The 26624-nt window shown below is 44.5% G+C and overlaps 2 long non-coding RNA genes across 2 annotated transcripts; both read left to right on the top strand.

Moving 5' to 3' along the window:
* Nucleotides 1-601: 601 nt before the first annotated feature.
* LOC136572050 (uncharacterized) lies at nucleotides 602-11907 on the top strand. The gene is made up of 3 exons (XR_010785747.1): nucleotides 602-632; nucleotides 4437-4545; nucleotides 11823-11907. It is a non-coding gene; the product is annotated as an uncharacterized lncRNA (long non-coding RNA).
* Nucleotides 11908-16398: 4491 nt separating this feature from the next.
* Nucleotides 16399-25838, top strand: LOC136572049 (uncharacterized). The gene is made up of 3 exons (XR_010785746.1): nucleotides 16399-16483; nucleotides 18318-18428; nucleotides 25651-25838. It is a non-coding gene; the product is annotated as an uncharacterized lncRNA (long non-coding RNA).
* Nucleotides 25839-26624: the final 786 nt, after the last annotated feature.

Here is a 26624-nt window from a genome sequence, read left to right as displayed (position 1 = left end):
ATATTAAATGCCAAAGGCGTCCTACATGTTATTATTAAGAACATCTCATAGAACATCTAAGTGTTTCCATTATTTTGACAAACTCCTGTGTATTCATACAAGTCCATAACACTGTCTAAGCCTCTATTATAGGGGATCTCTGAAAGTTCTTCCAATCCTGGGAAAACTCTTACGCTTATCATTGAAATGATTTTGCAATATAGAGGTGACCCGAGTGGAGAAGGGATATATGCTAGACTTCTTTAATTACTCTGACTTATTAATTATGTCTTCCAGCTGCCCGGGAGGATCTACTGCAGCCAGACGATGTCCACAGGGTACGGTGAACCCCATACCAGGGAAGGATGACATACAAGATTGCCAGGTCAGGTCCAGAATACACAGGAATTCATGTGGACAGCGTTATAGTCGTCTGCTTTACTGCTGTCATCTCGATTTCGCAGGTCTGCCCACCGGGTTATGTTGGTTTGGACTCTGGCCAGGCCTGCAGACCGTGTCCATCTGGCTACTCCTGTGATCCTACATCAGGTCTATTAAATCCTTGTAGCCCCGGCTATTATTCCCGGGAAGCTGAGCTGCACTGTATGCAATGTCCTGATGGATTTATATGTCCGGATGGTCGAGACTGGAAGGTTCGTATTCACTAAAAAAATTGCAGCATATCCTATTATTGCGCCATTTTCTGATGAATATCACCCATATAAGTCAATTGCCATAATAAAAAAAGGATTGCATTCACATAGAGTGAGAGCGATGTGCTTATAATGCATGAAAAAAACTGATCTAGGAAAGGCAGCCTATATAATTATGCTTTTTTTTTTTTTTTTTTTTTTTAACCCAAGTAAAAAAAAACTGATGGAAATTGCACAAGTGCATGAAAATCATAACCAGAATTGCAATTGCTGTGTGAATATCCCCTTACTAGGGATCTTTTTTTTATGGGCACATATGCTTGTTGAGGGCTCTTTCAGTGGATATATTTGCATGTCCAGTATGCAGAGAATAGAGCCTATTGGTTTCAATGGGTTTATTCCCATATCCTTTTTTTGCGCACACTTTTCATGCATGAGGAAAAAATCTTAGACAGGATCTATTTTTGTGCGCATTTGTGCGAGTCTATGGAATGTGTGTAAATGAGCGAGCAAATTGTCAATATTCTGCGGAATTCAGTAAAAAAAGAAATCAATGGGATCTATCCTGTGAGTTTAGCGCATGCAGATTTTGGGTGCGGATCTGCTCAAAACAGAAATCAAAATGCTGAAGTGAACAAGCACTTTTATACGGGCCAATAAAGAGTTCAGATTCCCGCATTTGTCTAAATCACATCTTACATCAAAACTAGAGGCCCAACAGGGTCCTAGAGCTTCCATGCTCATCTGTATCACATCTTGTATCCAAGCTAGAGGCGGTACAACAGGGTACTAGAGCCTCCATGCCCGCCAGTATCACATCTTGTATCCAAGCTAAAGGCGATACAACAGGGTACTAGAGCCTCCATGCCTCCCATATCACATCTTGTATCCGCGCTAGACGCGGTACAACAGGGTACTAGAGCCTCCATGCCTCCCATATCACATCTTGTATCCAATCTAGAGGTGGTACAACAGGGTACTAGAGCCTCCATGCCTGCCCATATCACATCTTGTATCCAATCTAGAGGTGGTACAACAGGGTACTAGAGCCTCCATGCCTGCCCGTATCACATCTTGTATCCAATCTAGAGGTGGTACAACAGGGTACTAGAGCCTCCATGCCCACCCGTATCACATCTTGTATCCAAGCTAGAGGCGTTATGAGTTCTTATGCACGCCTCAGTACTATGTATTTGAGCTATGTACTATGCTTTTTTGCACTCGTTTCTGCATATTTTACTGTACATTTTGCGCACACATGACAGGCTAATCTGTGAGGAGGAGGCAGCCACGTCCTAATTAAATGACTATGTAGCCTAATGAGTTCCAGATGTGTTCTTTTTTTGACAAAATTGCACAGAGTATTGCACATTCCATTGCACATGCATTTGAGCACCCGCCCCCCCCCCCCCCCCCCCTAGACTATGCAGACTTTTGGTCCTCAAATGCAGGTTCGATTTTCATTTTTTTACGCATACGAGAAATGTGCACACAAAATCAGGAGATAAGAATAAATCCATTAAAATCAGTGGGTTGTATTCTCTGCGTATTGTGCAAGGAAGTTTTATGTGCACAAATACTCCTGTGTGAAGGGGCCCTAATATTGAATGTTTAGTTCAATTGTATCCAGCCTGGGCAATCCTTTGTGAGCTACTGTGGGTATAATAGTTTGTTACACTGTATCGCTGGAAGGAAAATGTATCGTCTTGGTGTAGGGGCTCACAGAGAACTGTCTAGACTGGATACAGTTGTTGCAGACTCCTCCGTAGGAGACCTGTACTGGTCTGCTGCCTCTGCATGCGAATAAGAATGTATCCAATGATTGCAAATAGAGAGATTGTAATTTGTGAAGAACTGAAACAAGATATATCAGAAAACAAAAAAATACACTCATTAACAAAAAATGCACCAAAAAGGAGTTATTGGAAAAGAATTAAACTTTGTGTGATTGTAACATTGATATAAGTGATTACAATATCAGAGCAAAAGGATATGTATTTGTGAAAAAAGTGTAAAATTCAGGGAGGATCAAGTACCCTGTTGGGCCGCCTCTAGCCTGGATACATGATGAGATACAGAGGGCATGGATGCTCTAATACCCTGTTGGGCCGCCTCTAGCCTGGATACATGATGAGATACAGGCGGGCATGGATGCTCTAATACTCTGTTGGGCCGCCTCTAGCCTGGATACATGATGAGATACAGAGGGCATGGATGCTCTAATACCCTGTTGGGCCGCCTCTAGCCTGGATACATGATGAGATACAGGCGGGCATGGATGCTCTAACACTCTGTTGGGCCGCCTCTAGCCTGGATACATGATGAGATACAGAGGGCATGGATGCTCTAATACCCTGTTGGGCCGCCTCTAGCCTGGATACATGATGAGATACAGGCGGGCATGGATGCTCTAATAGTCTGTTGGGCCGCCTCTAGCCTGGATACATGATGAGATACAGAGGGCATGGATGCTCTAATACCCTGTTGGGCCGCCTCTAGCCTGGATATATGATGAGATACAGAGGGCATGGATGCTCTAATACCCTGTTGGGCCGCCTCTAGCCTGGATACATGAAGAGATACGTTCAGACATGGCTTCTTACAGGCTCTGTATGTTATTCCGCGGCACATTTGCCGACAAATGTTGCGACTGAGCCTTCACATCCTGTATAATTGTAGACTGTGAAAACTGGTATCCCAGTGTGTCCCATAATGCTCAATCAGTCGGAAATCTGCTGAACAGGTAGGCAAAGAAAGTGTGTCAGCCCGGTGGGGTCATTCTTGGGAAAGCTTTGCTGTGTGTAGGGGAGCATTAAACTGTTGGAAGCCGCCATGAGAGGTACACATGTGAGTGCAGGATCTCCTGAACATATTACTGTCATTGTCCCTCGTACCACTTCTTGGGGGGATTGACTGTTGTATGTGATGAACCCCCAGACCATCACACCAGCAGAGGGCAGTGTGCCGCTTCACAGCAAAGGCAGGATTGAAGCGCTGACCACAGAGGCTTCCATACTCAAACATGACCATCGTTGGCTCCCAAACAGAACCCGGATTTATCGGTAAAGACGATATCATTCCAGGTCATAGTAGACCAGGTTTCTTATTCACAACACCACTGCAAATTAAGGTGACGGTGTTGGGGTGTTAATGACAGGACACTAATGGGCACCATGACAGCAAATATCCTTCTACTAAATGCCTGCAAATAGTCCTAGCGGAGAGAGAGGTTCTGTAATAAAGGTGGACAACAAAACAATTGGATCTGCCTGTGCTTGTTGGCGGATCAAGCAATGCTCGCTACAGGTGGTCTGTCTGGGCCATCCGGAGCCTGTTTGCCTTTTGTATGTGCCTACAGGTAACCGCTGCTACCAATACCTCCTAACAGCTTGGTCAGAATGGCCTAGATGATGGGCAATTCGTCAAAACAGCCATCCGGCTTCTCTCGTTCCAATGATGTGCCCCTCTCAAAGTCTAACTGGGCAAAATATCTTTGAGTGCATCGTAGAGGTGTCTAGTGGTCAACGATCTCACAAAAGTAGCCTCAGAGAGCCTTTTTATGAGGCAATGGGGGAAGCAGGTTTATGGCCTCTGGTGACCTGACCGTTCATCTAATTAGACCACAACTGGAAACATTTATGTATCGGCCTGAGACATAACTGCATCTTTAGTTTTACATCAATCCAACATTTCTGTCTGGATGCATTAATTTTTAGTCAATGAGTATATATTTACAGAAAACACATGCAGTATTATTGGTTGCCTCTGGGTTTGCTATTCCTAGTGATGGTTCTTTCCCTCTAGCTGTGCCCTCCAGGTCAAGAACCGGCAGAGAATCACACTCGCTGCGTGGACTGTGCCCCAGGGTTCTTTTCTACTTGGAGTTCATCAAGATGTCTGCCTTGTCTGCCAGGTACTATATGTCTATTATCATCACATTTCCAGTACACTGTGTTTTGCAATGTGATGAGATAATATTAAGATTACATTAGTACAAAATATTTAAAGAGCCACTGCAACAAAAACAAATTTTTCCATCCCTGCCCCCACTCTAGATGTCTCCTATGTATATAAAAGTCACTTCCATGCAGTGCAGCCTTCTGTCTGACACCTATCAGGCACCATCTTGTTGCTGAGATTTCACCCTATTCACTCTCCCTATTCTCTGCTAACACTCACATGATGCCTCACATGTGCAGCTAGAGGCAGTGTTGTCTCTGCCTGCTGGGAGGACACTTCCATTACCTTCTGTATTATATATTTATCTAATTAAGTTACAGGCTGTAATTATACAGTCAGGAGGAAGAACTGTGATTTACTCCATTACAACTGTGTGACAGGAGCCTCTAATCATCAGCAGTAACTGTGATAGGAGCTGCTGTATCTCTCCTCCCCCCTGTAAGGCATCATGTACTTTACATTTGAACAATGGTTTTAAGGTGAACTTAAAATCTATCCTTCAGCTACTGACAGGTAAAGTAAACACATTTATCTGTCAGCGTGCTGTTATCTCCACAGGAGTCGACAGATAACATTGTAATCAGCCTGGAGTAGAACAATGCAGCTGTTCATATAGCTGGGCTTTTGATTAATCCCACTCTGGACTCTGCAAACCGCTCCTGGAAGCCCTTTTACATGTAAATGAAGATGATAAAGTGTTAATGGCCACTAATGGTCCTTAACACTTTATGCAAATAGCTAAATCTTTCAGTTATTGGAAAGCTTATGCCCAAAGAGAGGTATCTGTAATCTGTTAGTGTTAGAGGATCTGTTCAAAAGCAATAGTTGCTTGAATGAGACAGATGGGCCCGCATGTTTTGATCAAAATATACACTGAAAGCCTTGCATTTTGATGTGGTTAGTAAAGATAACCGTTGTGCATTTTTATTCAGATATTAGATTGTATGATTGCTGTTGCCACATGTTTGTGCTTGTATAGAATGGATTTCAGACTACAACATCCAATGGAGATAAACTGCCACTGATCATTGCTATACATTAACAAGGTGTAGATAAGAGACAGTCAAGTGGGCAACACTGAAGCAAATAAAAAGCAGATCTATTGAACTTCTGAAGGCCATGATTGGACTAATTCTTAAAGACGTAATACTAGTTAAATCTAATTAAGTCCTTCCTGAGGTGAGATGTGGGGTAAGCTTTCCAGTAAGGCTTTATTCACACAAGCATATATCAGCTGCCGTTTTCACAGCTGGTTGATACATGCTACCATCTGATGCAATGGATTCCAATGCATCAGATCAGATGGGCGTATTCCCGCAGTGTAAAAGCACCCAGGTGGCCAATATAGCACCGAACACTTTTACACTGGGCAGGAAAGATACTTCTGGAACTATCTTTCCTGGCTGGAATACAGCCACTGCCATAGACTTCTACAGGAGCCAATGACAGCTGCCGGAAAAGGGAGGTGGGAGGGAGTTTAGCAGCGTGACTCTCCACCCTTTGCCGGCTGTTTGCAATGGGAGGGACAAGCGGAGCTAGTTGGTAAGCTCCTGCCTTTTCCCACCCCCTCCCTTTGCTGGCTGCCAATAAGGGGCGGAGAGGGGGTGGTAGCTTAGCACACTAGCTCCCACCCCGTTTTGCCTCCTCCCCTTGCCGGCTCCTGGCAAGGAGAGTGGAGGGGGAGACAGCTTAGCAGAGCTAAAGTGTCTCCCCCTACCTGACAGCATTTCAGGCTCGGCGTACATGCACCGGGCTCGGGCTGTCTTAATGGGTGCACAAACGTTAAATTTGTCTGCCCGATCACACATTTTTACGTCTCCGGTGGGCGAACGTAAAAACGACGATGCCCATGTGAAAGAGCCCTAAGAGTTAGTAGATGCAACCCAGGACTGAAGGCTGTCAGACGCTTGTGATAGGTTTTTTTAGGTTTCATATCATTGCCTTCATTACCAGTAAATAACCTGATACAGTGAGGTCTGTGGGCTGTTTAATGCTTGTTTTCATTCCACTCTGGAACAATGTAATGAGAAAATCAAGCGATTACTGGACTAGGCAAAGAGATAAATAAGCCGATAATTAGGCCCTCTCATTAAATAATGAAGCGCACCTTCAGAGAGGCACAAACTGTCAGAAAGGAAAAATGATGAGCAAAGTAGAGATCTTCTCGTTAAAAACAATTCCTGGTATCTGAGAAGCATCAGCTGCGGTTATCGCCTGCTCTGCCGAAGTCAACGACTGGTGCTGCTCCGCTGCCTGATGGCGGCAATGGCCCTTCATAATGGAGATCTTCCACTTTATGTAGCACTAACACTTTAGAACAATATGGATGAAGTCTAGAAGAAAATAGTGAGCGACTCATAAAAGGAAGTTTGAGACAGCATTCCAGCATATTCCTGATTAAGGGCCAGCTCCAGATACTTGAGCGACAAAGGCCGTGGTGGCCCCTTTAGTAATAGGCCCTGCTTTGCTCCATATCAAAGTGCTAACGACCACTTCTCCGTTAATCCGTGTGTGTGTGATCTGTGACTTACATGCACAGCCTGACAGCCTGATGTCAGTTACCAGCTCTAACTTCCTCGCCCTGATCACATGATGGTGACGTCATCACTAGAGATGAGCGAACGTACTCGGTAAGGCCGATTTCGCAATCGAACACCGCGATTTTCGAGTACTTCACTACTCGGGTGAAAAGATTCGGGGGTGGCCAGGGGGCGGGGCGTGGCTTGGTGGAGCGGGGGGTAGCAGCGCGGAACAGGTGGGAGCTCTCTCTCTCTCTCCCTCTCCCCCCCACTCCCCTCTGCAACCCCCCGCTCACACACGGCGCCCCCCGAATCTTTTCACCCGAGTAGTGAAGTACTCGAAAATCGCGGTGCTCGATTGCGAAATTGGCCTTACCGAGTATGTTCGCTCATCTCTAGTCATCACATGTTTTTTATTCTCCTTGTGCACTGGATGAGGGATTATGGGCAGACTACATCCCCGACAGACCCCCCGTGGCCTCAGTTGCTATGGATACAGCAGTACTCAGTCTGGAAGTTTGTAGCTAGTTGTGAGACTACTGCACACCAGTGTGGAGACTCCAATAAATGACACCTCACAAATTAACAGAAACATAGCTCGTGTGCTGACTGGACCTGGGATGATTGAATCCAATCACATAAGTAGGTGCAGCACTCAGGAACTCAATCAGAAATCCATGTAGATAAAAATTGTTAATTTTATTTACTCCATCATAAAAAACATGCAACGTTTCGACCTAGAAAAGGTCTTTATCAAGCATGTCATGCTCAACATGTCATGGGTTCAATGCCGCAGTGCAGCTAATGCAGCTTACATGACACAGTGACAAGCCACAATTTCACCCCAGCCACCAGCTGAAGTTCCAAAATCATGTGCAGCTCATATGCAAAAGCAACGTAGCAGAGCTGTGTGTATGTAACGTGCATGTAGTAGAGCTGTGTGTGTGACGTGCATGTAGCAGAGATGCGTGCACTTCGCCACCAGAAACACTGGTAGTATAATTTCCTAATAATTATTTGTTAATTTATAGGCCTCACTGTGTCCCCTGAGTCACTTATAGACTCAACTGTGTCCCACATCAACTATAGACCCCACTGTGCGCCCTTAGCAATTACTAGACTCCACTGTGCTCCCTTAGTAATTTATAGGCCTTTCTGTGTCCTCTTAGTAATTTATAGCTCTAATCTGCCCTCGTAGTAACTTATAGGCATCACTGTGCCTCCTGAGTAACTTACAGGCCTTACTGTGCCCCATTAGTAATTTATAGGCATTACTGTGCCCCCTTAGTAATTTATAGGCCATACACTCCCGGCCTTAGTAATTTATAGGTCTTACTCTGTCCCACTACAACTATAGGCCACGCTATGGCTTATTAATACTTTTTTAGGCCCCACTGTGCCCCATGAGTCACATATAAGCCCTACTTTGTCCCAAGTCATTTATACACCCCTCTGTACAACACTTAATTTATAGACACCCTCCCACTATGCCCCCTGAGCAATTAATAAGGCTTCACTGTGCTCCTTGAGTCATTTATAGGCCTCACTGTGCCCCCTGAGTCACTTCTAGGCACAACTGTGCCCAAAATCGTCTATAGACCCCGTTGTGCCCCCTTAGTAACTACTAGACTTCGCTGTGCCCCCTTAGTAGCTTATAGGCCTTGATGTGCCGTCTAAATAATTTATAGCTTTTCTCTGCCCTCTTAGTAATTTATAGGCCTTTGTGTGCCCCCTAAGTCCTTTATAGACCCACTGTGCCGCACTTCAACAATAGGCCTTGCTATGCCCCATTAATAATTTATAGGCCCCACTTTGCCTCAAGTCATTTATACCCCCCACTGTGCAATGTGATTTGTAGACACCCCCCACCCCACCCCACCCCACCCTATGTCACCTGAGCATTTATTAAGACCGCACTGTGCTTCTTGAGTCATTTATAAGTCTCAGTGCTCCTTGGCAGTAAAATAAACTCACCCAACATCATGCTACCACAATGTTCTCCATGCTCTGCTTTGGCCTTATGGCCAGGATCATGGTCAACAATACAGACAGCATGATGATATCATCCAGAGGCGTTACCTGAAACTTCTGGGCTTCTGGGCCCCAATGCAAAATCTGTAACAGGGCCCCTAACTGCAATGCTTTACTCATAGTACTGGGCTCCCTATATGGAGAAGAGAAGCCTTATAGGCCTCCTAAGACTCCTGGGCCGGGGTGCAATCGCATCCCCTGCATCCCCTATAGTTACGCCCCTGATATCATCACACCCCCTCATGACAGAGAAGGTGTCTGGTAGCTGAACAGGCAGCTCTTGACTTCCTGCATCATAGTCAATTGCATATGTGTCCTAATGGCATGGATGTGATTGATTTCAATGAATGAGGACTGGAACAATCGCACCCCTGAGTGGGCATCCCCACCTGCCTTGGTTTGCTGGGTGCTGACACTAGCCCAGGCCTGAGTGTTGCAGGCTTTCCTTATTAAGCTTTCATCACCTTTGCGTTTGGGTTTCAATTTTCCTGGCCCATTATGGGAAGAGAAAAATGTAATCCCTGTAGTGAATGGATCTGGCTTTTGACAGAAGCAAATAGCACCTGATGGAACCCATTGACTATAAAGGGTCCCCTTTGGCTTGTATTCTGCCCTTCTGTGTTTTCCCAGACAGTTTTGCACCAGAGGCTCCAAACAGAGCATCTAGCATTAACAGAGCCTTAGAAGGAACAACCGATCTCTCTGAAGAATTTGTTGTTGGGTGGTTGTTGTTTTTGTGTCAGTAATATACTGTATACATAGTTTATTTTATTAAAACCCACCCCGATAACGTCCTGCTCACACAGCAGCAGGACTTGTTAGAAGATGTTGTAGCTGCAGTATCTATCAACTTATGTGAATTTAGTATTATCAATGCAAGTTTTAGCAGCCTTTGTATCAATTTGGGTTTTCAATCATTGACAGCAAGTGGAGATCTTAGAAATGGCAAGAATTGGAAACTCAAAGTATATTAGAAATCTGTAGAACTTTTCATTATGCAATGACTGAACTTCATTTATTTAAAAACATCCTTAAAGGGCCACTCTGGCAAAGACACATTTTCCATCCCTTCCTCTAGAAGTCTCTTCTATGTATTCCAACCACTTCCATGCAGTGCAGACCCTTGTTTAATGCTTTTCAGCTATCATCTTGAGAGTAAAGTGTTTTACTTTCATTTTCAAAGCATTCCCATGATACAACATTAGCTTAGACTATACCATGTTTGCCTGCTGAGGGTCAGTTTAATTGTTATTAACTTCTTTATTCACCTAAATAAAAAACAGGCCATAAGTGTACAGTCAGAAGGATGAGCTGTGATCTCCTCTATTATAACTGTTGTTACGGATACAGAGTGTGAACCCAATGGACCAACAAACCGGTTAGGCTTTGGACTAGTCCCGGTATGGTTGGTGGCTGACCCGTGATGTCAGAGATACCAGCAAAATGTGCTACAAAACAGAACAATGTATGTACAAACCTTGCCCTTTGCTAAACTGGAGAATGGGAGAGCCCCTGCCTAATAGCAGGGTAGGCGTCTTGGCATCCTGACAAGGACGGCCCCACAGTCTTCACCTTGGGGCTGGCTATACCTAACGGGACACAGGAGAGGAGTACTGGGCACAGGACACACCAGTAACACAGGACAGGGCTGTACAAACCACAGAACCGGGAACGGTACCAAGACAGGATCTGGCAGCAGACAGACGTACACAAAGACACAAGCAAGAAAAGGAACAGACCATAGGTCAGGAACAGGGTCTGATAACAGACAAACGTATAAGTACAGGGTGGTACTAGTCAATAAGTTATGGACAGGATCTGACAGTAAACAAATGTACACACAGAAATAGCTACAGGATGCCAATACTGGGTGATTGGAGGAGGCTCAAACCAGGCTAGGATACAAAAGTCAGGATGCAGCAAACATACAAGACAAAGAGCAGACTGAGAGTAGGGAGGCTGTGCAGGATGATAGAGCCAAACACACAAACAGGATAAGGTCTAGAGACAGGGAGGCAACCAATAAACAGAATACAGATACAGGTACAGGATCAAACGGACAATAAAGACAGGAACAGGCAACCTAGGAAAGCTGGGTGTCTGAGACTAACACACAACAACTCTCAGGCAAAGAGGAAGTGCCCCAGCCCAGCTTAAATAGGAGAGTAATGCCTATTAACCCCACAGCTGGGCTGAGAGACAGAGAACTGGTTCACTCCTTGAGTTTTGGTAGAAAACAGACATGTAGAGTCCATACACACGGGAGGAGAAGAGAGATGCTCGCATCTATGCGGAACCGCAAGAGGGTGGCAGACATGGGTAGCAGACCTAGCAACTGTGTGATAGGGGCTGTGTGCTCATCATCAGTAATTATGAAAGGAGTGTCTGTGTCCTAGTTTAGACATGTTCTGAGGTAGACTGAGAAGTTGACCAGAAACTTTGCACATAAACGCAAGTAGAGCTGGCCAGAAGTGAGGTCACATGACTGATATCTGGAGGAACCATGGCTTTTATTTAGAGCAGCAGTATGTTCTACATTGCTGTACCTGGGAAGATGTCAATAATGTGTAGGCTACCCTATAGCAGTGGATCAGAGGTTCCATTCCTACGGGTTTATTTTGTGAATAATCTTCCACCAGCACTTGAGTAATGCTCTGGATTCAATCTTGTCATTTTGCAGGAAGTTACTGTCCATTTGCTGGCAAGATTCAAACAGTAATTTCACCCACTGGATTTCTGAAGGATGGCAGCGGACAGATAAGTTCTTGCATATGTAGTAACTGTCCCTCTATGCTTGATGTAGAGGATCCTCACCAATCTAATGATGATCCAGTCAGCTGTGACTCTGGGTACTATGTGTCTAGAGAAGGGCAATCTGAGTGCAAACTATGCCCCCCAGGTATGACATGCTAATGAAGGTGCAACATGACTGTATGTGCATTATTTAGTATGGTTATGGTACTGTTAATTGGAACAGTATTGTGGTATTAGTTAGGCTCTGCATAATACTAATATGTCTGCATATGGGAGCATCATGTAGGTACTGCTATATTGCACTGTGTATGTAAGCACAACATGACACTATTGTATTGAATTAGTGTTGTGTGAACTGAAACAGTACAACCTTGGTTTGTGTAGAACCTTGATAAAAGTTCAGCTCAGCAAGAACATAAACATTGGATGGTTTATCTCTGCCAGATACAGTAAAAGGAGAAGGAAAAAGGGAGAAAGAAAATAATATTAGGAAGGAGAATAGAGTAGTAGGAAGGAGAAGAAGGAGGAAAGAGGAGAAAGGAGAGAGAGTAGTAGGAAGGAGAAGGAGGAATGAGAAGAAGGAAAGAGAAGGAGAAGAGAGTAGTAGGAAGGAGAAGGAAGAGAGCATAGTAGGAAGGGGAAGGAGGAAAGAGGAGAAAAGAGAGAGTAGAAGGAAGGAGAAGGAGGAATGAGAAGAAGGAAAAAGGAGAAGAGAATAGTAGGAAGGAGAAGAAGGAGGAAAGAGGAGAGGAAGAGAATAGTAGGAAGAATGAGAAGAAGGAAATAGAAAAGGTGAAGAGAGTAGTAGGGAAAAGGAGAAGAAAAAAAGAGGAGAGTAATATGAATGAAGAAACCACCAAAGAAGCAGAAGGAAAAAAATCTTTACCTTTTCCTTTCTTTTCTTCTTTATTTGTCTTCATAAAATCTGCCTTAAAAACAGCATAAAACTAGTATGGGGTGTATCTAGGTGACCGGAGTGTGTGAATAGTGTTCTACAGGGCTTTTATGGCTATTAGTCAGTGTTCTACACCTGTTTTAGGGTTATTGTTGAAGTTCTGGTTTGGTTCGAACTAATTCGGACCAAACCAAACCTTTTGCCAAAATGCGGTGAACCGGCCAAACCAAACACTTCAAAAGTTCGCTCATCACTGTATGGCAGTATTAAATGAGAACTGTATGGTGCTGGTATTTGGTACGCCATGGAACTGTTTTCTTGGATACTGCAAAGTTGCATTGGGCATGACTTGGCACTGTTATGTGTTAACGTTATAGCAGAATTACCTTTATCTGACATTCTATAACACTGTTTGTTGTTGGACCTTTTATTTTTTCTTTGGGGGGGGGGGGGTATTATAAAGTGGTATTGTGCACAGCATGGCATTATGCGTTGTGTGTTCACTGTATTGCAGTATTACTTGGCATTGTGTGACAGTATTTGTGCAGTGGCATTTCCCCCAGGCTTGTTATTTCCCAAGGACCTTAACATACATTGATCCAAGTTCTGCTTTGCACAGCAGGTGCCCTATCTAGTATTTATGAAGCAATTACAGCTTGTTGGACAGCCAAACAGCCAAATCCGTTGAGAGGTGGATTATAATTGGTGTCTCTTGGATAACGAGACCAGACCTTGCTACCAATAGTGCAGTTATAACACTAGATGGAATAAGCTTGTGAGAGAGAGAGTATCGTATACAGTAAGATAAGGCCAATATAAATCAGATGCGATGCTAAGGGAAAACACAAATTCTATTGCCTCTTCGTCCAGTGAGGAAATATTGCTTATTATGGATTAACATTGGGGGGGGGTAACAGGCTGAACTGGATGGACATTATGTACTTTTTCGGCCTTGCTTACCATGTTACTGTTCCTATGTATTAATCCATGACTATACAAACTACTATAAATATTAGATTTGGCCCCTTTACTATTAGTGAGTTTAAAGGAGTTGCCCAATTGCAACCTATTGATGGGCTATCCTTAGGGTAGACTATCAGTAATAAATTGGTGGCGGTCTGCTGCCCGGGACCCAAGCTATAAGCTGGTGTGTTTTGCACTGAGATGATTTCTGCAGGAGGAAGACTGCTCTATTCTCACTGCAGTGGCCAGGCTTGGTATTGCAGGCCCATTGTACATTCCCATTAAAATGCATGGGTGTAATACTAAGCCTGGCCACTGCGGAGAGAATGGAGCTGGATGTTCCCTGCAGAAATTGGCTCGGTGCATTCCCAGAGAATAGTTTATCAGCAAGCAGCAGACAGCCACCGATCTACTATTCATGATCTACCCTAAAGATAGGCCAATATTAATAAGCAACTGGACAACCACTTAAAATGTAGGAGCTAAAATTTTCAATAGCAAATAGACAGGTCCGCCTTGAAGATCTTGTATAGGAATAGCTGAAGCCATTTGCAAATATTAGTAATATGAATAGTTTAGGAGACAAAAACCTCTAATAAATGTGAAGATGATTCATGGTCATACTGCATGAGAATATCACGCTATACGCTGGTGATGCCAGCCCTATCTTTCTGCGTTTTGCTATTTAGTTCTTGCCCATGTTTCCCTATGGAGCCGCCAATTTATCGCCATGCACAAACTTGCGATGTACGTGGTATGCATTTTTAATATTAGCAACTCCTGTTGTAGTCTATTGCGTGCAAGGCGGCAGCGATACAAGATTATTTTACAGGAAAAGGCCTCACTGACGCTCAGACATCGCATGAGCAAATACTCAATATTGCCACGTGTTTCTTGTGGCAATATTGCTTTTGCCCATGAGAAGTAAGGCTTAGGGGCTTAAAGCTAAAAAAAAAAGTTTTTTTACAATGCATATGTCTGCGGTGGGCTCATTTTTGTAAGTAATTTTTTAAATTTTATTCTGTAATTTCTTAAATTTTTGTAAAATTATTTTTGTAACTTTTTTTCAACAGGATTATCCATTCAGTTGAGTCCGACTTTTGTCACTTTATGGATCATCGTTCTCCATGTTTTCCTATTGTTGACCGCTCCTTTCAGTTCTTCCACATACGTGTTTGCATCAGCCTTGATTGCGTCCAGCCAACGTGTTCTTTGGCATCCTCTTCTTTGTGATACTTGCCAATTCTTGCTACTTCCCTGACACAAAAATGCCTCAAATCCAGTAAGAAATCACTAATTTCACGTTCCGATATCGTGCTCGCCTGTGGGAAATTTACCTAACTGCCGAGCATCAATGTTGTTTCCAGTGAATTAGCTGTCCAAAGTATGAAAGCCGGTGATTGGTGATTTTGCCATTTAGCAATATTTCTAGCCCTAGGACCATCTTGTTGGTGACCTTTGCCAACTACGGTGTTGGCAGTATTCTTCTCCAGCATCATAATTCAAAAACATCAATTTTCCTTCTATCTGCCTTTCTGAGTGTCCAACTTCCGCATATGTATATGGAAATCAGAAACACAAAAGCATTAATCATTTGGGGGTTTGTAGCAATGCTCATACCTTTACTCTTCCGTATCCTTGCCATTCTTTGCATTACTGTACATTAATTGCTGCTGTTTAGAGATGAGTGAACTTTTCAAAAGTTTGGTTTGGCCGGCTCACTAAACTTTGTCAAAAAATTAGTTCAAATTGAGTCAGACGTTCCTAAAACCCCCCTAAAGCTAGTATTGCATACCGTCTAAGAGCCTGGTGGTGGTGGTGCCATGCATGTTCTGTTGCTGTGGTATATATGTCCTACGTATGAACTTTGAATGTTCTCTTTGGGTTTCTTCTCCCCTGTCTTCTCTTCTTCAGAGAAGCATGGTGGCTCAGTGTTGCCTTGCAGTGCTGAAGTCCTAGGTTCAAATCTGACCCCAAAACCACACCTGTATGGAGTTTTACAAAGTCTATGCAGATGTTGTCCTTGGTCGGATTTCAATATAAGACCCCAATACTGCAATGCGGCAGTACTAACCACTGAGCCACATCTATTGAAGGCCCCCCAGACAGTGATCATGGGGCAATAAGATGCCTAAGACAAGGCAAGAATCTAGTTGACTGTTTTCTAATAACAGCCAGCAGAATAGTGAGTTCAGCTCTGGAGTATAATATGGAATGAACTCAGGATAAGTAATGCCATGCATTTATAAACAGACTTTTTATATTATATTATGTACTACAAATACTGTAAGTGCATTTAAACTTCATTGTAAAGTTGTAAATGGCAATGCAAATTGTGCTTCATTCAGGTTATTTCTGTGCCGATGGCTCCACCAAAGCACCCTGCCCAGCTGGCACCTTCTCGGACAAGGAAGGACTACTTCAGCAGAGTGAATGCACCCTCTGCCCTGCAGGTTTTCTCCATGTTTGATATTCGGCTGGTATGAATGAAGCAGCTCTAGTAGATCAGATCTCATTTCAATGTTGTGTGCCTACAGGGTTCTTCTGCTTGGAGGGAATGTCTCAGCCGCCCGGAGAAGACTCTCAGTGCCCGGCAGGCTTCTACTGTCCTATAGGCACTCGGTATTCCCATGCTTACCCATGTCCAGCTGGGACCTACAATGACCGGCCTGGGCAAGGACACAGAGGGAGCTGCAGGATTTGCTCTGAGGGTGTGTTCTGCCAGGAAGGTGAGGATGCTCCTCTTACTGGGATTACTAGGAGACATGACAGAGCACTTCCGTCTAAGACATTTTCACCGAGGGCCACATCAGCCTTATGGTTGCCTTCAAAGGGTCGATTGTAACTGTATAGTAAGGGCTCGTTCACATGAGCGTATTTGCACAGTGTATTACGCACGCCATTTTTGCGCAGGTAAGGCACAGTGACTGAAAGCCATTTATTTCATTGGGTTTGTTACCATGAGCAGATTTTTTCTCATGATGCGCGATCGCAGGAAAAAATACGGGACATGACCTATTTTGGTGTGATTACGCACGGCAATAGGCCATTGAAGTGAATGGGTGGGCGCAAATATGCAGGAAGCCTGCGTGTTCACTTCGCATTTGTGCACCATTTCAATGGGCCTGTCTGTGTTCTCTTTTTGCGTGCACAAATACGCAGAGCGGCCGAAAAACGTGGGCTTATGCAATTTTTGGTTTCACATATACGCAGCATATTTGACCAGATTTTTGACCATGCATGACCAAAATGCGCTTATGCCCATGTGAATGAGCCCTAAAAGTGACCTCTATAGTGGCGGCAGTAGTAATAGTGACTCCCATAGTGGCTGCCGTAGTAATAGTGACCCTCGTATTGGACCCAGTAGTAATAGTAACCCCAATAGTGGACCCGGTAGTAATAGTGACCTTCATAGTGGCCGCATTAGTAATAATGACCCCCATAGTCGTCACAGTAGTAAGTGACCTCCATAATGGCTGCAGTAGTAATAATGACTCCCATAGTGGCTGCAGTAGTAATAGTGACCCCCATAGCGGATCCAATAGTAATAGTGACCCCCAGAGCAGATTCAGTAGTAATAGTGACCCCCATAGCGGACCCTGTAGTAAATGACTCCCATAGTGGCCACAGTAGTAATAATGACCGCCATAGTGGCCATAGTAGTAATACTGACCCCCATAGCAGATCCAGTAGTCATAGTGACCCCCATAGCGCACCCAGTAGTAAGTGAGCCCCATAGTGGCCGCAGTAGTAATAATGACTCCCATAGAGGCTGCAGTTGTAACAGTGACCAACCCCATAGTGGACCCGGTAGTAAGTAACCTCAGTGGCCTCAGTACTAACAGCAACACCCCATTGGCCTCTGATCGGGCAGCATTCCTACAGGCTTTCTGCCTACCCAGCCTGCAGCTCCGTTCCGGCAGCGATGGCAGGGGCAGCCGCTGCTGATTCTGTGACAGCTGACCTCTCACCTTGGCTTCTGCGCTGCGTACAGGACGGAGCACGCAGACCCCGAGCGGGACGTCAGCAGGCACAGACTCTGCATTGCCGCTGCTGGACTGGAGCTGCATGCGGGGTGAATACAATTCTTGTTAAGTTTGATGAATGACCGGTGGGCCACATAAAATAATTGAAGTGTTTCTGTGAACGTTTTGCAATAACCAGTATGTCCACCATCACAGCCGCCACATTGTTGTCACTCTAGTTTATAGTTGTAGAGGTTTTCTGGTTTAGTAAACATCTACTCCATTAGGAAGCTCTGAGTTAATAGTGGGTGGGGGTCCACCATTAAGGAGCAGCGTTGCTTGGTCTGAGTGGAAATGGGCCCCTTTAGATGTTGGCCCCCATAGCAGCTGCTATGCCCGCTACCCTGGTAGTTCTGCCCCTGTTTGCTCACTATAGCATATGACATGGAGAGATTGGAGAGTAAGCTCCTGTGGCTGATGGGAGTGGTTACAATTCAACAGAATATCATACAATCTGCTTTGCACCCCCAAAGGTATTGTGCTTAGCTGATAACGCATGTAGAGTACTATGAGTACCCTGGTCCTCTCTTCTCCACAGGCTCCTCAGTCTCGGGATTCCCATGTACAAGGGGAAAGTTCTGCCCAGCCGGTGTCAGCCGTGAACAAGACTGCCCCCCAGGGACCTTCACTCTTCACAGCGGGGCTTGCAGTAAGGACAAGTGAAGCTATCTTGGGACATGTACTCTTTTAGTGTTCGGAATTGGTGCCCTCGCGGTGTTCATTCCTCGATGGGTGCGATTCAGGGTACTGGACGATTCTAAAATTATACCAAACCTATCAGTTTGAGTGAAGAATAATTTAGAAAATACAATATACCAGATCTGTATTTTCTGCCCTCACCATGTGGGTTGTAGAGGTTTTTAATAATAGGGAATGTATAAATCAATGTGGGAGATGGTGAATATATATTGTGACATCCACGGGATTGGTCACTCACTAGTGTTCACCTCCACATTGAAATTTCTTTTCATTCTGGCTCTATGCTTCATGGCAAACACTTCTCCGCAACACTTTACATCAACACAGTGCATAAGCAGTAAATTAAGACCTGGCCATCTGGCCTCTTACTAAACATATATGGTCCTTCTGTAACAATCAGGCCTAGTGGCCAAGGATTCATACATCATAAACCAATGCAGGGTGCATCCCTTATCTTGCCATGCGACACAGTACCCATAAGTCTTTTCCATTGCATATTTCTTCACCAGACTGGGAGACATTATTGAGAGTCTCACATCTCTGTTTAGGGAGCCCTCTTTGGCAAATCATAATCAGGCAGCTCCAAAGCAGGGAACACCTCTTGTCTACCAACCATTTTCCTGAAATATGGCCCCTAGTGGCTCAATCATGCCAGTACAGTGGCTCAACTGCCGCAATATGTAATATACATTATAGTCTGAGGATGTTACAGAACATACAGAGAGATCTGAGAAGTTACAAGTGTTACGTACTTTTCTATTGCCCGGCCTAGTTGTGAACGGTATTTTCTGTGTAAAACCTTCTCAATAATGGAATGCCTGGTGCGAATCTCTGACTATGAGAGAGAATGATTAGCACCCAAGGTTCATAGGTATAATATAGTACAGCTGCGTTGGTGTTGGCTCCACTTTGTCTTTAGAATAACTTTAAAGTGAATAAAACACACAGGATACAAATAAAACACTACTGTAAATTAGTGCAATAAAAGTGACTGCAGAATCCTGAAAAAGCAAAGTTATTAATAGGCAGGAGCAACTTGGATAGATAATAGAGCAACGCTGCCATCTGGTGGTGAGTTGCTGTATTGTTTAATAGCAAAATACACAGTTCCAACAGCAGCTTGATCCATTGGCAGATGGGTAGAGGCAAACAAATGTTGGAGATAGAAGAGAGACTTGTGATTCTGCCTTGTTTTCTAGAGTACAATTTATCAAAATAAGTACAAAATCTAGAATGTTTTCTTCTTTTTAACCTTTAAATAAGGAAGATGAAGCAATGTCTCTGCAGCGCCACCTATTGGATGGCAGCATTCCTGCAAATTAACGTCCGGCCCTTTATACAGGTCTTTAGAACAATGATTGGGAATTGATGGTATTGTTCTATCTTCCTTATTTGCATATTACCCAGAGGAGCATGCATGGCTTTATAAGTCTCCTCACTGACCTTCTAGGTGCTCGCCTTAAGGAGACATGATGTCCCTCCCGATACATGTGCAATGCACATCTGGTGTCATTGTATGCAAATGCCGGGAGTCTTTGAAAAATGACCCTCACCCACAACAGCCGCAGTCAAGATAACTTTGATTGCAGCTTGTTAACCCTCTAAATCCTGGATTTAAACGTCCCGATTTGGGACTAAGATGCACATCCTGCCGCGCACGCAATGAAGTCTGGGTGTTATGGCAGCTGGGAGCCTCCTGTAGGCTCCCAGAGCTGCCATGAAAGATTGTCTGCCGCACACCTTCATAAAAAAAAGCCGGTAAATATACAGTAACAAATAAAAAAGATTCCAAGTTTAACACCCTGATTGTCAGTTTAAAAAATAAATAAGTAAATAATAATTGGTATCCTAAAGTACCACAGTAGTAAATGCTGTCGGGGTGGGGGGGTGGGGGGGGGGGTAAAGCCAAAATCTCATATTTTTGATCACCCCATATTCAAGACAAAATGCTATAAAAAGTGGTCAAAAAGTTGCATGTATCCCAAAATGGAGTTAATACAAATTACAGGTCACCTTGCATAAAAACAAGCCCTCACACAGATCCCTTTGACGGAGAATCCAAAACGTTATGGGGTTCAAAAGACGGCGATGGAAAGCAAATTTATTTTTAAAAGGTGTCTTTTGTTTTTTAGGGCGAGCACCCACTGGCGTTTGCGTTTTCCGCGGGAAAAAAACGCAGCCTTTTCGCCACGTTTCCCGCGATTTTTCCGCGCGTTTTTCGCGGCGTTTTTCGCGGCGTTTTCGCGGCTTTTCCATTAATTTCCATGGAGAAAAATAAGAACACATATGCAACTGACAGTTCCTATGTTAAAAACGCAAACGCAACGCAAAAAAAACGCCAGTCGACAGGAACACATATTATCTCTATGCCTGTGCAGGAAAAACGCAAAACGCAAAACGCAGGTAAAAAAACGCCAGTGGGTGCTCGCCCTTAAAGTAGAACAATTTTAAAAAAGCAAAAACTACATAATAATAATAATAATAATCTCTATTTATATAGCGCCAACATATTCCGCAGCGCTTACAAGACAGGGGGAATGAAAAGAAAACCACGGTTACATAGTAATCAGTTGATGGAGACAGTAGGGGTGAGGGTCCTGCTCCAACAAGCTTACATCCTATAAATAGTTGGGTGATACAGAAGATAAAGGGTCTGTGAGTTAGGGATGCTATACATGGTCAGACTTGAGCAGTATAGTGGCTGAATCGATATGATTGCAAGTGCCAGTTGATTGCGGCTAGCAGGGATTGCAGTCAGTAGGTCAGGGAGCATGTTATCAGGTGGAGTACAGTGGGGTTTGTTTAGGGAATGCGGTATGCCTCACTGAAGAGGTGCGTTTTTAGAGCACGCCTGAAGTTCTGCGAGTCCTGGATTGCCCGGATAGTTTTGGTTAGTGCGTTCCAGAGGACTGGTGCTGCTCTGGGGAAGTCGTGGAGGTGGGAATGAGAGGTTTGATAGATTTCATTAGCGGTGCAGAGGGCGCGGGCTGGGTGGTGGTTTGAGATGAGGGAAGCAATGTCAGGTGGCGCGGTGTTATGGAGGGTTTTGTGGATGAGGATGGTGAATTTAAATGAATTCTGTGTTTAACGGGCAGCCAGTGCAGTGACCGGCACAGGGCAGAGGGGTCCGAGCAGCAGCTGGACAGGATGGATTCGAGAGGGGCGAGTCTGGAGCAGGGGAGGCCGGTCAGCAGCGAAGTTGCAATAATCAAACAGAGTGGATGAGGGCGACAGGGATCATTTTTAGCATGTCCATGGTGAGAAAGGGGCGGATTCTTGCAATGTTCTTGAGGTGCCGGTGACATGTTCGGGCCAGAGATTGAATGTGGAAGGTAAAGAAGAGATTGGAGTCAAATATAACTCCAAAGCAGCGGGCGTGCTGGGGGTTATGGTGCCACACACTGAGATGGAGATGTCAGGATGAGGTTGGTCAGTAGAGTGCAGAAACAGCAGTAGATCGTTTTTTGAGAGGTTCAGTTTTAGAGGACATAGTGTTAGAGACAGCAAACAGACAGTCAGTGGTGTTCCGGAGGAATGTTGCTGTGATGTCACGGGAAGAGGTGTATAGCTGGGTGTCAGCAGCATAGAGATGCTACTGAAAGCCAAATCTCCTGATGGTCTGCCCAATAGGGGCTGTGTAGATGGAGAAGAGGATGGGGCCAAGGACCGAGCCCTGGGGGATCCCAATAGCAAGGGGAAGAGGGGGGGAGGTAGAGCCAGCAAAGGAGACGCTGAAGTCAGATAGGTAGGAGGAGAACCAGGAGAGAGCAGTGTCCTTTAAGGTGATGGAGCAAAGCATACTGAGGAGGAGTTTACGGTCATCAGTGTCAAATGCCGCAGAGAGCTCGAGGAGGATCAGTAGGGAGTAATCACCCCTCGATTTGGCTGCTAGGAGGTCATTTAACACTTTAGTCGGGTCGGTTTCTCTCGAGTGTAGAGGGTGGATATTTGGTAGTGCGATAATCGTACTGACTCATAGAATAAAGATGACATCTTTACTACCATGAACGTTGTTAAAGCAAACCCTCCAAAAAATGGCGCAATTTAGTTTTTTTTCCATTTTGTCCCACTTTGAAATTTTCAAAAAGTTTTTCAATGCATTATATAATACATTAAGCGGTCCTACTGAAAAATACAACTTGTTCTGCAAAGAACAAGCCAGGAAAAACCAAAAGTGATGATTTTTATTTTTTTTGATTTTGGATAAAAAGAAATAAAAAAAACAAAAAGGTCTGCAGTAGGAAGGGGTTAATGACAGCAAGCAGATTTGGGGAGGAATTGAAACACAAAGTATATAGGAAGATGACAGAACTCTTCATAATGGAGTGATTAGGCTTGAATAGATGAAACAGCGCCGAGCTGTCAGTCATAGGTACAGTTCCGCACAGCGAGGAAGAAGCGGCATTGTTCTGCGCGCTGCGAGCTGATGAAGGGCCGGCTTCACTAAATTCTTTTCTGTCGCTGTGAATGTATCACCCTGGGGCAAAAACGATTCAACACCGGGCTTTGTACTCCGCTCTGTATACAGCTATGGAGGTTTCCATTCTGACTTTTCCAATGTTGGGTATCAAAGCTTCAGGCGCAGTCGGCCATAAGGAAGAGTAACATCCAAACTGTGCGACAAAACATCAGATACGGCTGATAAAGACTTGCTCACCCCAGAGGATGTGAAAGGATGCCAGCGTGAGCAGCCGGAGCGGCGGAGAACGCTTATCGTCTGTGTTGGGCACATCCTGTGTAATGTACCAGTTCTAGTGATATGGTATATAAAGAGAATTATCCCACAATCGCAACATTGTTTCCTGTCTGCCAGTTTAAGTGACGGCTACAGTATATCATCGATACAAGGTTTGCTACAGATGTAGCGATCATTAACATGATTGGCCCATTGTGATAACAGCATTGGAGTAACACAATATGTAAGTTCAGCCTATTACCCCTCAATGTTGATCCAGAGAAAGGCAAAAAAAGCCAATGAGATAGAAGCCAATTTTCCTTATTTTAGGGGGGGGGGGGGGGGGGGAATTCCTTCCTGACTCCAAACTGGCAATCGGAATAATCCCCGGATCACCGACCCTTCTGAAGTAATTAATGATTACATCATATAATATTGTAACGCTCAAGAAAGGTATCCAGGTCCGTCTTGTACTTTTATGAGGTTCCCGATCACCATGTCCTCTGGCAGAGAGTTCCACAGTCTTACTGCTCTTACAGTAAAGAACCCTCTTCTATGTTGTTCCAGTAGTAAGAGCAGCATCAGAGGTGTAACTTGACAAGCCATACAATCAAGATGACTTCAAAATCAGATAGCAATTTTCTTTTTATTCCAAGGTCATGACAGCAACGTTTCGACCCACCCTCTGGGTCTTTCTCAAGCTGAGAAAAAAGTCAGGTTAATGCTTGCTACATCTGTATATCACCTTTATGATCTACTTCTAATGTTCTAATCCTTCATTACACGGGTTGTCTAGTCTCATGGAAATAAAGCTTAAAGGGGTTATCCAACCTTGCAAAGTTGATGGCCTGTTCTCAGAGTAGGCCATCAATGTCTGATCAGTGGGATTCCACTGCTCAGGATCCCCGCTGATCAGCTGATGAAGGGCTTGTACTGCAGAATGCCGTGTTATTGATAGTGGCCATTGTGAGTACTGCAGGCTTGTCCCATTCACTTCCATTGCTTGTAGTAGTTAGAATGGTAACTGTCAATGCAGTATGAGCACAATCACGCACAGATATACACTAATGAGCACCGCACCCCCCACTGATGGTCATAGATCCAAAGTAGTAGAGCCTTAACAATCAGATATTGACAGCCTAGCCTCAGGATAGGTCATCAATTTTCCAAGGTTGGATATCCCATGTACGGTGTTGCTCCTGCTATGATTGCGGCACATCTGCTGCAAAATGTTTAAAAGGGTTTTCCCTTCTTGTAAAGTAATGGCATATCTATAGGATATACTGTACTATCCTTTATGATCAGTCAAACACCTACCAGTCATGTGTATTCCCGTCACAGCGGTGCCAACTCCACCTGGGTGTGTGAGGAACTGCAGCTGGTCCCATTCAGTTGTATAGAACAGTTCTGCAATTCTCTGCATAGGAAGTAGCCAGAGTCCACTGTGGAAGGGGTCACATCACTATACCAGTGCTGCATCCCCTTCATTCTCAGAATTAGTGGGGATTGCAGAGGTTGAACCCACATCAATCATAAAGTGATGGCATATTCTAGTGATATGCAATCATTGTTTATGATGGGAATACCACTGTGAAAATAATGGTGCGAGATGCATCCTGGAAAACTGAATGATCTGGTTTGCTTAGGGTGGCTTTACTCGGGACAACTATTGTCCGAAATATCACTCGATAATAGTTGTTCTGTGTAAACACGGCCACCAAATGGGTGATGAGTAAAGCCCCATTTACACGCAACGTTTCGCTCACAATGCGTTCAAACGGCGGCTTTTGAATGATAGCCATTGTGTGTAAATGTGCGCCCATCATGCACTTACCATGCACTGTTCGTTCATGGCTGACTTCAAGTCAGCATAAAATCCTCACCCCTGATAACAGGGAAGGCATGCTGTGTTCTCCTCTGGCAGCTCTGACAGTATGCAGCCTGCTGCCTGCAGCAGAACAAAGCAGATGTATTTAGAAAAAAGACCACCCGCTGTTCTCTAAATACATGTAAATGAAGCTAGTTAGCTACTAATGAGCTCATTAGCCCATTAGTACCTAATGCAAAATGACTGCTCAAAACTGTCAGTTTCTGATGAATTTTGAGCAATCATCTTTGCGTGTAAATGGGGCTTAAGAATTCGTTCACTAATTGCTTCATTTCGGCTCACCAAAAAATAGTCACTGGTTGATTAAATTATCGTCTGGTGAAAATAGGCAATCGTTTGCACTCCAACAATTAGCTTATAAAGTTATCGGAAGGTGTGCGCATCAGTGGCCGCGAAAACAACAAGCGCATAAGAATCATTCGTACACTAACGACTCAACGTAATGACTATTCGGATGATAGTTGTCCCTTGCAAAGCCACCCTTACCAACCACAGGTCACATACTCTTCCGGACTCTGCCCACCACCTAGTTGGAGACGTTGACACCTTGTTTTCTACCCATTCTGTCCATAGACTGCCAATGTCATACCCCTTATGTCTTCTTTTAAGGAATAGAAGAGTGCAGCCTGTGCCCTGCTGGATATTACTGCCTATCAAACACCAGCTACCCCATTCCATGCCCTCCTGGATCTTATAACCCCTTGGAGGGGCAAGACGAAGTTGTAGACTGCACACCGTGTCCAGCAGGAAGCGCCTGCACCCGTTCTGGGCTAACCCAGCCAGATACAGACTGCTCACCTGGGTATGTAAAACGCCTCCTGAGACATTCGCATTGCAGACAGCAGGTGTATTTATTGTGTCCCGGTATTGTGCCAGGTATGTGTGCCCGATGGGATGTCGATCTGCTACATCCTCTGAAAATGCCTGCCCGGCCGGAACCTACAGTGACAGTCAAAGCCTCTTCGACAAATCCCAGTGTGACCTCTGCCCAGCCAGATTCTTTTGTGCAACAGGTAGAGCTTGAATCGGTGTCCGTAAGATATTTGAGGAGGGTAATCCGAATTCCCATGTGTAGAATAAAGGAAATGCTAAAAACATTAATCCCTTTAGTGGCGCGCCCAGAAAATCTCCTAAAAATCTGTTGAAATATACTGGACTACCTAAACCTGTCACTGAAGGGGTTAAAGCCATAATATTCCCATCCATAGTCCTTGCCACTTTTTAGTAGAATGTCAAATGTGACATAACTTTGTCTTTCTGGCCAGGGGATGTATTGTATGCACATGTATTAAACACAATACGTTTTCTTAGGGTCCGGAGGAAGACAGCGGCCGCCGGTGCCTTGTCCTCGAGGTCATTACTGTCCTCCAGGAACCAAGCTTGGCTCCCAGTACAAGTGTCCTCCTGGCACATGGAGCGACAGGCCCAGCTTGGCATCTGACAGAGAATGTTATTCATGTCCTGCTGGCTGGTTCTGCTTGGCCGGAGCTGAAACTCCCTCTGGAAAGTGCAGCGCTGGATACTTCTGTCCCGAGGGTGAGTCAGCCAGAAAAGGAGGATGGGCAGCAAACTTTCAGAAGTAC

Source organism: Eleutherodactylus coqui, chromosome 6 (genome assembly GCF_035609145.1).
Source record: "Eleutherodactylus coqui strain aEleCoq1 chromosome 6, aEleCoq1.hap1, whole genome shotgun sequence".
Lineage (NCBI taxonomy): Eukaryota > Metazoa > Chordata > Amphibia > Anura > Eleutherodactylidae > Eleutherodactylus > Eleutherodactylus coqui.
The sequence above is the reverse complement of the archived record's forward strand: the minus strand, read 5'-3'. Positions and strand labels throughout refer to the sequence as shown.